The sequence below is a fragment of the Littorina saxatilis genome, linkage group LG10 (assembly GCF_037325665.1).
Source record: "Littorina saxatilis isolate snail1 linkage group LG10, US_GU_Lsax_2.0, whole genome shotgun sequence".
Taxonomy (NCBI): Eukaryota; Metazoa; Mollusca; class Gastropoda; order Littorinimorpha; family Littorinidae; genus Littorina; species Littorina saxatilis.
In genome coordinates this window covers 18825640-18839787 of record NC_090254.1, presented here as the reverse complement: position 1 = coordinate 18839787, position 14148 = coordinate 18825640, and the positions used below count along the sequence as shown (strand labels likewise).

Genomic DNA, 14148 nt, shown 5'->3' with positions numbered 1-14148 from the left:
TGCAAAATGGTCATTTAATTCTTCGGATGTTTTTGAAAAGAGGATTTTTATCCTACACACACACACACACACACACACACACACACACACACACACACACACACACACACACACACACACACACACAAACACACACACACACACACACACACACACACACACACACACACACCATCTTACAGTACTTTTAAAACATTCAATAGAATTACTTACCAAAGCAATGACTGCTGGTTGAATCAGCACTTCGTTTTCTTCTGCGTCTTGTCGACGTAGCTTGGACAAATTTGAAATTGGCAGTTAAAGTGATGGCTGTGTTTGTTTTTACCGACTGTTGTATTGTGTTTAAAAAGAACCTGTTGAACAATGAAAAAGACTATGCAGGTCTGGCCTGCGATGTAATCTTTTGTGCATGTTTATTCACCACCAGTAAGTACTTGTGCCACTTTGATATTTCAGTTAGTGTTAAGCCCGTCGAAGCAAGGAAATAAAGAGAGCAGGTGATAAATGATATTTGTGTTTGTCTTTGAATTGAATCTATAAACACGACCGGCTCAGTGTACAACACAACGTAATATACTTTTCTTAACTATCACCGGTTGTGCAGGCGACAAGTAAATGCATATTTTGAATTTGAATAATTGAGTTATATAATTATAAAGTTCCTACATCGAAGTCGTTACCTTCTGAGCTGATTTTTAGAAGAAAGCGTCTTTACACTACACTACACTACACTACCCTACCCTACACTACACTACACTACACTACACTACGAGATACACTACACTACACTACACTACACTACACTTTACATATGTTGCTGACAAAAACATGTCTCTTTCTGTGTTATTACATTACAACCAATTGTCTGGTGTGCTTACAGTTTTCATCCCAGGTCACGATGGCGGTGAAGTCGGTCAAGGCAGTAACATTGTATATCCACTCATTGACACATCGGAACATCGTGACGTTATGATCACTTTGCGTCACAAGCCACGTCATGGAAAGGTTGTTGACCATAACGTTTCCACGCACAATTTCTCTGTCAAAGATGCCGTTGGTTCCCGTGTACCAGACAAGTCGTCCCCCAGGCTGCCCCAAGTTGTCAGTGCTACACGTGCAGGTGACAGTGCTGTTCTCTGGCACCGGGCAGGTCGGGCAGCTGATCTTTGGCTGAGAGGGGCGCACTGACACAAATAAAGGATAGCAGAAAACACAATTTACGTAAACACTATATGGTAATGATAATCTGAAAATATAGAATATAGAATTTAGCCACCCCCCCCCCTCTCCCCACTCCACACCGGAGTAAAAGCCTGGACTGATGTGTTCCAGTATTTAGAGCAACCAGAATCGGGGAATTGATGTTGTAACGGGTTTCAACGTTTCATACATGTCACAGTTGTCGCTATAGAGCGTTACGAACGTTTACACAATCTTAACGGAAGACCATAACAACTTCTATTCGGAAGTACTGCCATGGAACTTCTTCTTTTCTTCTTCTTCGTTCATGGGCTGAAACTCCCACGTTCACTCATGTTTTTGCATGCGTGGGTTTTTACGTGTATGGCCGTTTTTACCCCGCCATTAAGGCAGCATAGGCCGATTTCGAAGGAAGCATGCTGGGTATTTTCGTGTTTCTATAACCCACAAAACTCTGACATGGATTACAGGATATTGTCTTGGTCTTGTCTTGTGCTTGCTTGTACACACAAAGGGAATAAAGCACTATCAGGTCTGCACATGGTAGATCGGAAAAATCTCCACTCTTAACCCACCAGGCGGCCGTGGCCGGGATTTGAACTCACGACCTTCCGATTAGGAGGCCGATGTCTTACCACTACGCCATTGCGCCCGCACTAGGACAAAATACAGGTCTTTGTCAAAAACACCATTACAACAAGGATTTCTTGCTGTTTTCTAAACTTGCAGTCAGTCTCTTTCACACGTTAGATCAGCCTAACTGCGCGGCGGATTTCAATACAAAGACTATACCCTCTTAGATAAGACGTCCAACAACAATAGAAGTACATGCATGTAACTTAAGAAGTGTTAGAACATTTACTGATAGGACTACAACACATAAAACACATAGGTCCACATATAAAACAAGCACACCTATTGTATTGCCACAAGCCCTATCATCTTAAAATATCCAGTGTTATCATCTAATAATATAATACAATTACATTTAAATTATAAATAAGGTCATACGTGTGTATACCTATATACAATCAAATAATTATTATCAAATATAATATTGCACTGTATTTACCATCTCATATCACAAGAGTTTCGGTTTTATGATTAGAGTATAACAGAACCATATTCTGTCAACTGTCAATTGCACTCCCTCGATTGAATAAATGCACGTTGCGCTAACACGCACGCACGCAACCACACACATATATACAAATACACACAGATAACCACACACACACACACACACACACGCACACACACACACACACACACACACACACACACGCACACAAACACACAATGCGTCTGTGTACTAAACGTTTTATCCAGCTGCCCAGCCTTTAATAGTAGATATACTCACATCACTTTGTATATTGTTTTTAAAAGCAAGGAAGAGATCAGTTACTTACTCACAAATCATGTTTGATAATGCACTTTTAACTTTAACAATAGAGCAGGCTCACCAATGCCACTGGAAGCAAATGTGTTTCCAGGCAAGACAGTCACGTTACATATGTCATCAGTGATGTTAGACAATCGCAGCGTGACGTTGCATGTTCCCATCCTTTCTGAAGTGTTGTTGGTGTCATCCGGGGGTGGCTTGAGGTTCAGCGTGCCGTTCACTTTAATCTGTCCAGTCTGAAATGATTGAATAATTTACGGGATATAACAGCTCATGTCATTTTCTAAGTACATGCTGTTTCCACCGTCTCTGCTTTAACTGTGCATCGGAACGAAGGTGGAGCAAATATATGTTGTATTCCCTTGCCTCCCTAGTCTAATTAAGAACAGCAGTGGATTTCATTCAGCGTCCCAACAATGGGACAGTAGGGTTAAATGGGTTAAGTTTCATTGAAAGGTGTGACTCTTTCAGTACTGAAAGCAACTGAATTTACCATGCAGTTTTAGTTTAACTTCATGCAAACCTGAACTTGATAAATAAATAAACTAATACATATTCTCCTTATACCGGCAAAAGCTGAAAAAGCTGATATTCAGTTCTACTGATTTTTAGCAGCACGTCTCAAATCTATGTTGGTCTGAGAACATGATGATTTGTAAATAAATCTTATTGGAAGCTTAAAAAACAAAACCGTTTTAACCCAAACGCGCAGAAGCATGTATTTTAGGCGAAGTGTTCCGATAAAAACGGGACGAACATTTGGTGAAAGAGGGCAAAGTGACTTGGGTTGAAATGATCACTTTACGAAATATATATCTCCTGAAGATCGTTTACTTTCTTGAAAACGTCTGACTTCATTTCTCAGTTAGCCGTCAGTTAACCTGAAGGTACTCACAAGTCAAATCGTTTGCCCAGCAGAGGAAGAAACAAGTCTTTTAAAGCAATATTAAAACATGAAGTTAATCTGTCGGGCTTAATAAACACACACAATTGAATACAATAAATGAGTGCCTGTTTTTTTCTTCTTCTTCTTTTTTGGTTGTGGTCTTTTTCTAATCACTGATGATGCGCACAGGTTTGTGCATGTTTATTTACCCAAACTCGAATCCAAGGTTTGGGTAGCAATGGAAGGGCGCTGGTTCTGAGCGACGCTTAGTTCTTGATATAGGTGTGACCACATGACGTCATTTATACTTTCTTCATCGGAGATCTTTCGTAATTCAAGCAGTGTCATTTCCCAGTTCTATGTTCTGCGGTCGCTTTGACTGACTTGACAAGTTGAGAAAACCAAGGACACTTCATTTTTGCGAACTGAATATGAAAAGAAACGAAAGCGTGCAGAAGTATGTTTGGGCAAGACTTTATTACCAACGATTTCTCCCTTGGAAGTAAATGAAGATGTCTGCTTTTCGTCTGCTTTGAAGGTAGGGAGATTTCACAGCGCACACGGTAAATTGCAAGTCGTATTGGACAAGAATGTTGCTATTCTTCTTTCTTCGAAGTACCATAGATTTGTTCTTGGCCATATTTTCGACCTGTGCATCGTTATATTAAGTGAAAAACACGTTTGAACGCACATTCGCAAAGTAATGTTGATCATTAAATTTGTTCCGGAACTGCAACGTCGATTTGCCAAAAACAAAAAATTCTGACTGTATGTGTCGATAACCAATAGCTTTGTGACGAAGCCAATCCATGTTTGTGCTCTTGTAATCATTTTTCTAGTCGTTAGAAGAAATTTAAGGATACGTGTATGTTATCTGTGTTCCATTTCTCCAAGATGCGGTTACATGTTCTGTTTCGTTTTGAATGTGTTAGGTAAACAATATGTTAACGGTATACTACACTTCGATGGGTTAAAACCAGAACCATCTAACTGGATTTTCACCATTTTGAGAAATGGCCACTTGAAGATTTCAACCCCTTATAAAACATAGTAAACACAGGATTGTAGCCCTCTTAGTTTACACACTTGACTTTGAGGATACACTGGTCATGCACACAAGTAATCAATTTAATTGAACAGCTTTTTCATATGCAAAAAAGGTATAGTTTGTTCTGCTTCCAGAATACACTTCCCCAATTCATTCTTCATTCACATCTCTGTTCACTCTTTATCGCACAGGAAAGTTAATTGCGTTAAACCCTGCTTGGAGACTGCAGCTGTTAAGGTACATCCGGAGTCAGGAATTCGGATACTGACACATGACAGGTGTCACTGACCTGTTTTAGTTCCCACAGTCTCTCAAATTCCTTTTTCTGTCGACAGCAGACTCTACTACTGCTAGTTACACTATTCTGTATGCTGGGGGAAATCCCACACCACACAGAAAGGGTCATGACCAGACACCACTAGCGCTATTGTGCACTTATCTGGCTGCGCTATGAACAGGAAAAGTGACTGTCACACAACAAGCAGAAGAGGTCAGGTTACGATGGCTGCATCTGGCTCGCAGTGAAACACTCTCCTTTTTCCACAGGCCTCAGAAGCAGAACAGACTAGACTGAACTTAGCACGTTCTGCTTCCAACCTGGATGGAGTTAGAGGATTCTGCTTCCAAGATGAGCAGGAGAAATGCTTGGAGCCAGAACAAATTATGCAAGATTTTCAAGAATCCTGCACAGAAAGTGAGAATCATGTTACCATAAGTCAAAAAACTATAAAGTTGCAAAACATGTTATTTTGAGGTAATTGGTTCTGGTTTTAGCCCATCGCCTTGTTGTGCAGGCACTGACCTCTCTTCGATGGGAGGTGGACCAACTGTTTATATAATCCCGACTGATCCTGACTTATCTACTTGATCGTCGCTAAAGGCTACAATCACGACTCTTTGTAATCCAGCGTGCAAGTTGACGACTTCGATCTGCCTTTCCCAGGATTGTCTCCGTCTCAACAGCCGCTGTTCTTCATCCAGTCTTCATGTATCCAACGACTTCAAGCTAAGAATCTCATGCAACATTTCATAAACATTGTGTCAAGTCCGTGTGTTATTATTACTATGGATCTTTGACAAGAATTGACTTTGTTCTCCCATTGTGGGCATCTATCGATTATCTTTTGACTATCTGTGGAGGATGTTGTGAAACTTGAACAATCCGTAAATATTCCTGTATTAATGCAATCTTTCAAACAAGAACTAGATTCTGCTGCTACTTCTATGACAAGAGAGAACAGTGTCGCCGAGAAGAGATTGTGTGCATCTCGACATAGGGTACTATATACCACCTAGACATCAAAAACCGTCATATAGTATAATTATTTATTTATTAAGGAGATTTCTATAGCACATAACTAAAAGCACTAATTATTCAAATACTCAATCAATCAATCAATCAATGACGCTTATATCGCGCACATTCCGTGGGTACAGTTCTAGGCGCTCTGCAGTGATGCCGTGTGAGATGAACTTTTCTACGGCCAGTAATTGCAGCCATTTCGGCGCATATTTACCTTTCACGGCCTATTATTCCAAGTCACACGGGTATAGGTAGACAATTATTAACTGTGCCTAAGCAATTTTGCCGATCTTTAACGTGCACACCCAATGTAGTGTACACGGGGGGGGGGGGGGGGGGGGGGGGGGGGGGTTCGGACACCGAAGAGAGTCTGCACACAAAGTTGACTCTGAAATAAATTTCCGCCGAACCTGGGATCGAACTCACGCTAACAGCGGCCAACTGAATACAAATCCAGCGCGCTACCAACTGAGCTATATCCCCGCCCAACAACTGACTGAACATAAAAAGAAATACGTTGTTTAATATGTCTTTGCCATTTTTGTCTCAGCCATAAATATTGCTTTCAATATTTTAAGTTACATGTACAGTCGGAAGTATTAACGATGAACACAAAAACAGCAATAAATAGCACTGGAACCGCCATCATGAACAACATAATGTACTGCACATGCTGCAAGTTGACCATAACTTCAAGAACACAAATAATGTCTCCAGTTATTGCAATCTAAACAACATTTTATTGGGAGAACCAAGCTTTAGCCGCAATCCCGAAATGTATAGTTGTTTTTAACTGAAGGGTCGCTTGAAAAACACAGTAAAGATTCCGTGAAGACTTTTCCTCCAGACTTTCAATAGTCGATGCGCTTTTATTATTCATTAATGTACAAATGTTTGATGGAACACAATTATGTTATCAGTATTGTGTAGGAACCTCAGTAAACTGAAAATTAAAAGAAAATGTGGATGTTCTTATTTTTATTAATTGCGTCATGTACACATTTACGTCACGGCATTGACATTTTGTTGATGACAAGTTAATAGTATAGAATATGTAGGAGTCATGGATGATAACAATTCGCCCATTTGGACCAGTTATATCACGGGCTCTGATATCTAATACATCGGATACTACTTAGCGGTCAATCCCAAGTCACGAAAAAAACCAATGTCTGCGTTTCTGAATGGTAGAAGCTCACCTTAACAATCGCGAGACGATCACTTTTGACTGTGCCACTCCAAATATAAGTTGGTTCGATCTACTACACTACCCGTCATAAAAAAGTACACAGATACATTTTGCAGTTGATCTTTGTGATGCGGCCAGTTATATTGAAACCAAGTATATTGCCAGATAGGTAATTTATTCCCCTACCGTATGAAATAAAAAGTTTCTTTTTTCATGAATTAGTGTTTATGCAGTGGACCGGAGACCTAGGACACCCCCCAAAATCATTAAAATATCAAAATAAGCAAGAGTGACCCCGTGTTTGATCTCAAATGGAAGAACAACTAATGTTCTACTCTTCTACATTTATTTGGTTAGGCTGTTGTGTTTAGCAGTGTTGTTTTGCCATTTTAAAGAAGACTTGTGTCGGCCTCGTCAGAAGCCGTAAAAGGCTTGTTTTGGTGTCGTTTTGTGTGGGCTATGCCGGTAAAAATCCTGTAGTTTTGTAATGGCTCGTTGTTTTGCTTTCTATTTGACATGAGTATTGTTAACACATTTGCAAAAGAGTGCATGTGTAAAATAGCATGACGTTTTGTTTGGGCGTACTGGAACTTTTCAGAAACGTTTTATTCAACTGTAATAACTTTTGTCAGTATATGGTTGCAAAAATTCAGCATTTTGCAAACGTCAACCCAAATAAATATTACAATTAGGGATTAATGTTGGTACAAAACGAACAATGCGCGTGATGGTATGGAAATGTGAACGCAAGAGAACAATTGACAAAAAACAGGTCTTTCAACATCAAAACCCAGTCTAGCGCAGCAGACTGAAATGGCACGCCACTAACAGCGATAGTAAAGCGTGCCAGTTCAGACTGCTGCGCTGGATCTACTCACGTGTAGATCCATCTTCCATGTCAGTCAAGCAACAAGTCTGTGTTACTCCGTTTTAATCGAATCCTAACTTTAAGCTGAGACATTTCCCTAATGTATTCAACACGATTGAATTGAACTCTTGTGTCTTGTAATGGTATGAACACAAAGATGGTGATAAGTGTTACATAAATAGTTGCAGTTAAAGATTACATTACCTGCCAGATACACGAGTACTGCCCTTTAGATGAGTAGACCTTCGTAATCCTAGTTTGGCAGTGTAAGGAGAACCCTTGGTCAGTTCGTGTGATAAAACTGGTTGGTTTGGTCACTGATGCAGGTACTGGAACACACGCACGCCAGCAAACATATTCAGCTTGATGCAATTGTAAACATGCAAGAAAGTCAAGTAATTCGACAGAGACAAGAACATAAATGCACAGATGAAAAACATGCTACGTGCAAGTGTGTTTGCAGCTTAATAGAGAGACGATGACACCCACACAGATACATGCATTGACAGGCAGACAGACTCACAAACACACACTCATCATTATTCAACCCCCCCCCCCCCCAAACACACATATTTAAACTGACACAGACAGACAGACAAACACACACACACACACACACAGACACACACACACACACACACACACACACACACACACACACACACACACACACACACACACTCAGACATACGCACTTACCGATTATGTGTAACTTGCATTTGTTGCTACCACATTTGTATTCCCCACCAAGTTGGTTAAGACTCCTGGAGGTCAGTCTGGAGGTCAGACTGCTGTTGCCCGCCGAGATGTAGGTGGGGGTAAAGCTATCCGCGACAGATCGTGTGCACACTGTTGCATCGCATGTACTGTAGCTTGTAAAGCTCGCAATCCTCGGTGTTTTGTAGCTCCACTCCACACCCCCACTGTACTGGTCACAGTAAAACGTGACGGCAGTGTTCTCTTGCACATCACGGTACCCGGAACTGTCACAAGGGTACAGTCTCGTCGCTGAAACACACAAATTAAAACCTATGTCAATGACGCGCATAGACCGCCCTGCATAAAATGACCAACAGACCATATATTCCCTCCCCCCTTACCCCCACCCAAATGCCTTGTCCTCCATCCCCCCCTCCCCGTCTGTGTGTTTGTTTTACACAAGAAGGGAAGCTGACAGGCGCACATAATTATACATATATATATAGGTTACAACAGTGGTTTTTTTTTTATATGGTTTGTATTTCAGTCAAGACCCAGCGGATGAACATCAAGGGACACACGAGCCTATATATATAACAAGTCGCGTAAGGCGAAAATACAACATTTAGTCAAGTAGCTGTCGAAGTCACAGAATGAAACTGAACGCAACGCAACGCAGCAAGACCGTATACTCGTAGCATCGTCACTCCACCGCCCGTGGCAAAGGCAGTGCCAGTGAAATTGACAAGAAGAGCGGGGTATTCGTTGCGCTGAGAAGGATAGCACGCTTTTCTGTACCTCTCTTCGTTTTAACTTTCTGAGCGTGTTTTTAATCCAAACATATCATATCTATATGTTTTTGGAATCAGGAACCGACAAGGAATAAGATGAAAGTGTTTTTAAATTGATTTCGAAAAAAAAAAATTGATAATAATTTTTATATATTTAATTTTCAGAGCTTGTTGTTAATCCAAATATAACATATTTATATGTTTTTGGAATCAGAACATAATGGAGAATAAGATGAATGTAAATTTGAATCGTGTTATAAAAAAAAATTATTTTTTTACAATTTTCAGTTTTTTAATGACCAAAGTCATTAATTAATTTTTAAGCCACCACGCTGAAATGCAATACCGAAGTCCGGGCTTCGTCGAAGATTACTTGACCAAACTTTCAACCAATTTGGTTAAAAAATGAGGGCGTGACAGTGCCGCCTCCACTTTCACGAAAAGCCGGATATGACGTCATCAAAGACATTTATCAAAAAAATGAAAACAACCTGTGAGGATATCATACTCAGGAACTCTCATGTCAAATTTCATAAAGATCGGTCCAGTAGTTTAGTCTGAACCGCTCTACACACACACACACACATACACCATGACCCTCGTCTCGATTCCCCCCTCTACGTTAAAACATTTAGTCAAAACTTGAGTAAATGTAACAAGTCGCGTAAGGCGAAAATACAATATTTAGTCAAGTAGCTGCCATTTTTCAGCAAGACCGTATACTCGTAGCATCGTCAGTCCACCGCTCATGGCAAAGGCAGTGAAATTGACAAGAAGAGCGGGGTAGTAGTTGCGCTAAGAAGGATAGCACGCTTTTCTGTACCTCTCTTTGTTTTAACTTTCTGAGCGTGTTTTTAATCCAAACATATCATATCTATATGTTTTTGGAATCAGGAACCGACAAGGAATAAGATGAAAGTGTTTTTAAATTGATTTGGACAATTTAATTTTGATAATAATTTTTATATATTTAATTTTTAGAGCTTGTTTTTAATCCGAATATAGCATATTTATATGTTTTTGGAATCAGCAAATGATGGAGAATAAGATAAACGTAAATTTAGATCGTTTTATAAATTTTTATTTTTTTTTACAATTTTCAGATTTTTAATGACCAAAGTCATTGATTAATTTTTAAGCCACCAAGCTGAAATGCAATACCGAACCCCGGGCTTCGTCGAAAATTACTTGACCAAAATTTCAACCAATTTGGTTGAAAAATGAGGGCGTGACAGTGCCGCCTCAACTTTCACGAAAAGCCGGATATGACGTCATCAAAGACATTTATCAAAAAAATGAAAAAAACGTTCGGGGATTTCATACCCAGGAACTCTCATGTCAAATTTCATAAAGATCGGTCCAGTAGTTTAGTCTGAATCGCTCTACACACACACACAGACACACACACACACACACACACACACACACACACACATACACCACGACCCTCGTCTCGATTCCCCCCTCTACGTTAAAATATTTAGTCAAAACTTGACTAAATATAAAAAGGGAGGCCGGAAGCAAGACACGCAATGATCGTGTTTCACCAAGGCAAGCAGACGAACTTTCTGCATATCGCTTGCGTCTTTGAAGCTAACCGCCGCCGATAAGGATATTAGTTCGTGTGACTCGCAGTCGTTTGTTGCATTTCAGATTCAGAGGTACACAATTTCGTGCTATTGCAGATACAGCAAGTCGCATTGAAATCACAAACTGACGACAAAATTGTAAAAAAAAAGAAAAAAGTCGCGTAGGGCGAAAATACAACATTTAGTCAACTAGCTGTCGAACTCACAGAATGAAACGGAACGCAATGCAACGCAGCAAGACCGTATACTCGCAGCATCGTCAGTCCACCGCTCATGGCAAAGGCAGTGAAATTGACAAGAAGAGCGGGGTAGTAGTTGCGCTAAGAAGGATAGCACGCTTTTCTGTACCTCTCTTCGTTTTAACTTTCTGAGCGTGTTTTTAATCCAAACATATCATATCTATATGTTTTTGGAATCAGGAACCAACAAGGAATAAGATGAAAGTGTTTTTAAATTGATTTCGACAATTTAATTTTGAAAATAATTTTTATATATTTAATTTTCAGAGCTTGTTTATAACATATTTATATGTTTTTGGAATCAGCAAATGATGGAGAATAAGATGAACGAAAATTTGGATCGTTTTATAAAAGAAACAATTTTCAGATTTTTAATGACCAAAGTCACCAATTAATTTTTAAGCCACCACGCTGAAATGCAATACCGCAGTCCGGGCTTCGTCGAACAATACTTGACCAAACTTTCAACCAATTTGGTTGAAAAATGATCGCGTGACAGTGCCGCCTCAACTTTCACGAAAAGCCGGATATGACGTCATCAAAGACATTTATGAAAAAAATGAAAAAAACGTATGGGGATATCATACCCAGGAACTTTCATGTCAAATTTCATAAAGATCGGTCCAGTAGTTTGGTCTGAATCGCTCTACACGCACGCACACACACACACACACACACACACATACACACACACATACACACACACATACACCACGACCCTCGTCTCGATTCCCCCCTCGATGTTAAAACATTTAGTCATAACTTGACTAAATGTAAAAACACGAGTGTTGTAATCTGTATATCACAGTCTACCATCAAACACAAAGTGTAGACTACTAGCGGCACTGTTGCGATCTGTGGAGTGTAAAACAGTGGTGCCAGCGAGACTTGGCCCTTTTGCAACCTTAAACTAAGTGACCGTCGCTGAAAAAATAAAACGAATGAGTGCATCGATAAGTACGCGGTAACACTACTTTCAGACCATTTAAAAGCTTTAAGTAAAGGTTCATAAGTTGCAAGAAAGTAATGAAGTCGTATAGAAATCAATTTAGTTGAAGCGCACAATTCTTTTGTTTTGCGTTTCAGGTCGGCAGAACGGGCGAAACCGGTTTGGCACCCATTTGGCTTACTCGATTCAGAATCGATTCCACGTTGTTTTTCTCGAACGTATTATTATACAATTAGGCTTATTGACAGAGAAGCAAATTTTAGGGAACACATATGTAGGTTTAGATTTAACCATTTGCTCCCTATTTGAAATGTATCTACGTGCGAGTGTGTTTGCATGGATGAACCTAAACTGGTATGGGTGTGAGGAAAACGGGACCAAGTTGGTGAAGTCGCGAATTGCTGACACCAAGTCTGTCACCGCCGATTGATTGCATTTTGAAGGAATATAACTGGATTACGGAAAAATGCACACATGTTAAGTTCTTGGATACCTTCATCGCCAATGTGGACTTACAGCAGAGCCAGGCAAAAGAGTAGACTTGCTCTCAAAATACGGGAAATACGATGTTTGATAGCGAAGCCAAACCAGGTAAGGACGCTTCTCGGTCCCGCTACGCATGTCACCAGACCAGTGTTGTTGCTTTGAGTTTGACTAACAAACTCGAAACTGTCATTTAAAACATGAGCCAAATGTGTATTGATTGTGTGATTAGTCTATGTGACAGGGCTTCTATTATCTGTGCTCCCTAGCTTCTGTCAGTTCCCACACCGACACTGCCAGACCAAACACACTGCTGACAGACTCACAAACAGTCGTCTGCTACGATGCAAGGGAGGGTACTCGTTTTTTATATTTAGTCAAGTTTTGACTAAATATTTTAACATCGAGGGGGAATCGAAACGAGGGTCGTGGTGTATGTGCGTGTGTGTGTGCGTGCGTGCGTGTGTGTGTGTGTGTGTGTGTGTGTGTGTAGAGCGATTCAGACTAAACTACTGGACCGATCTTTATGAAATTTGACATGAGAGTTCCTGGGTATGAAATCCCCGAACGTTTTTTTCATTTTTTGGATAAATGTCTTTGATGACGTCATATCCGGCTTTTCGTGAAAGTTGAGGCGGCACTGTCACGCCCTCATTTTTCAACCAAATTGGTTGAAATTTTGGTCAAGTATTGTTCGACGAAGCCCGGGGTTTGGTATTGCATTTCAGCTTGGTGGCTTAAAAATTAATTAATGACTTTGGTCATTACAAATCTGAAAATTGTAAAAAAAAATAAAACTTTATAAAACGATCCAAATTTACGTTTATCTTATTCTCCATCATTTGCTGATTCCAAAAACATATAAATATGTTATATTCGGATTAAAAACAAGCTCTGAAAATTAAATATATAAAAATTATTATCAAAATTAAATTGTCTAAATCAATTTAAAAACACTTTCATCTTATTTCTTGTCGTTTCCTGATTCCAAAAACATATAGATATGATATGTTTGGATTAAAAACACGCTCAGAAAGTTAAAACAAAGAGAGGTACAGAAAAGCGTGATATCCTTCTTAGCGCAACTACTACCCCGCTCTTCTTGTCAATTTCACTGCCTTTGCCATGAGCGGTGGACTGACGATGCTACGAGTATACGGTCTTGCTGAAAAATTACATTGCGTTCACTTTCATTCTGTGAGTTCCACAGCTACTTGACTAAATATTGTATTTTCGCCTTACGCGACTTGTTTTATTTTGTTCGACCTGCATTGCTTTCATAATGAAAGAAACGTTTGTTTATTGCATCCCATACATCAGATCAGTTCCGAGATTTATTTTTGCGTGCAACTGATATGGTTTTCTGAGCCGTGCGATACGATTTTGGAACTTCATACAAATGTGTCACATTGTTCGGCGCGAGGCCAAAGGTCGGGAGGAAAGTAGTTATTTGCCCAAATCGGAATCTGCACTGTCATATATTTTTTGGAGTCCATGATGTA

At 39.9% G+C, this 14148-nt stretch overlaps 1 long non-coding RNA gene across 1 annotated transcript; it reads right to left on the bottom strand.

The window, feature by feature from the left end:
* Positions 1–2708: 2708 nt before the first annotated feature.
* Positions 2709–8901, bottom strand: LOC138979214 (uncharacterized). The gene is made up of 3 exons (XR_011459938.1): positions 8596–8901; positions 8101–8225; positions 2709–2838 (listed from the first exon to the last, which is right to left on the bottom strand). It is a non-coding gene; the product is annotated as an uncharacterized lncRNA (long non-coding RNA).
* Positions 8902–14148: the final 5247 nt, after the last annotated feature.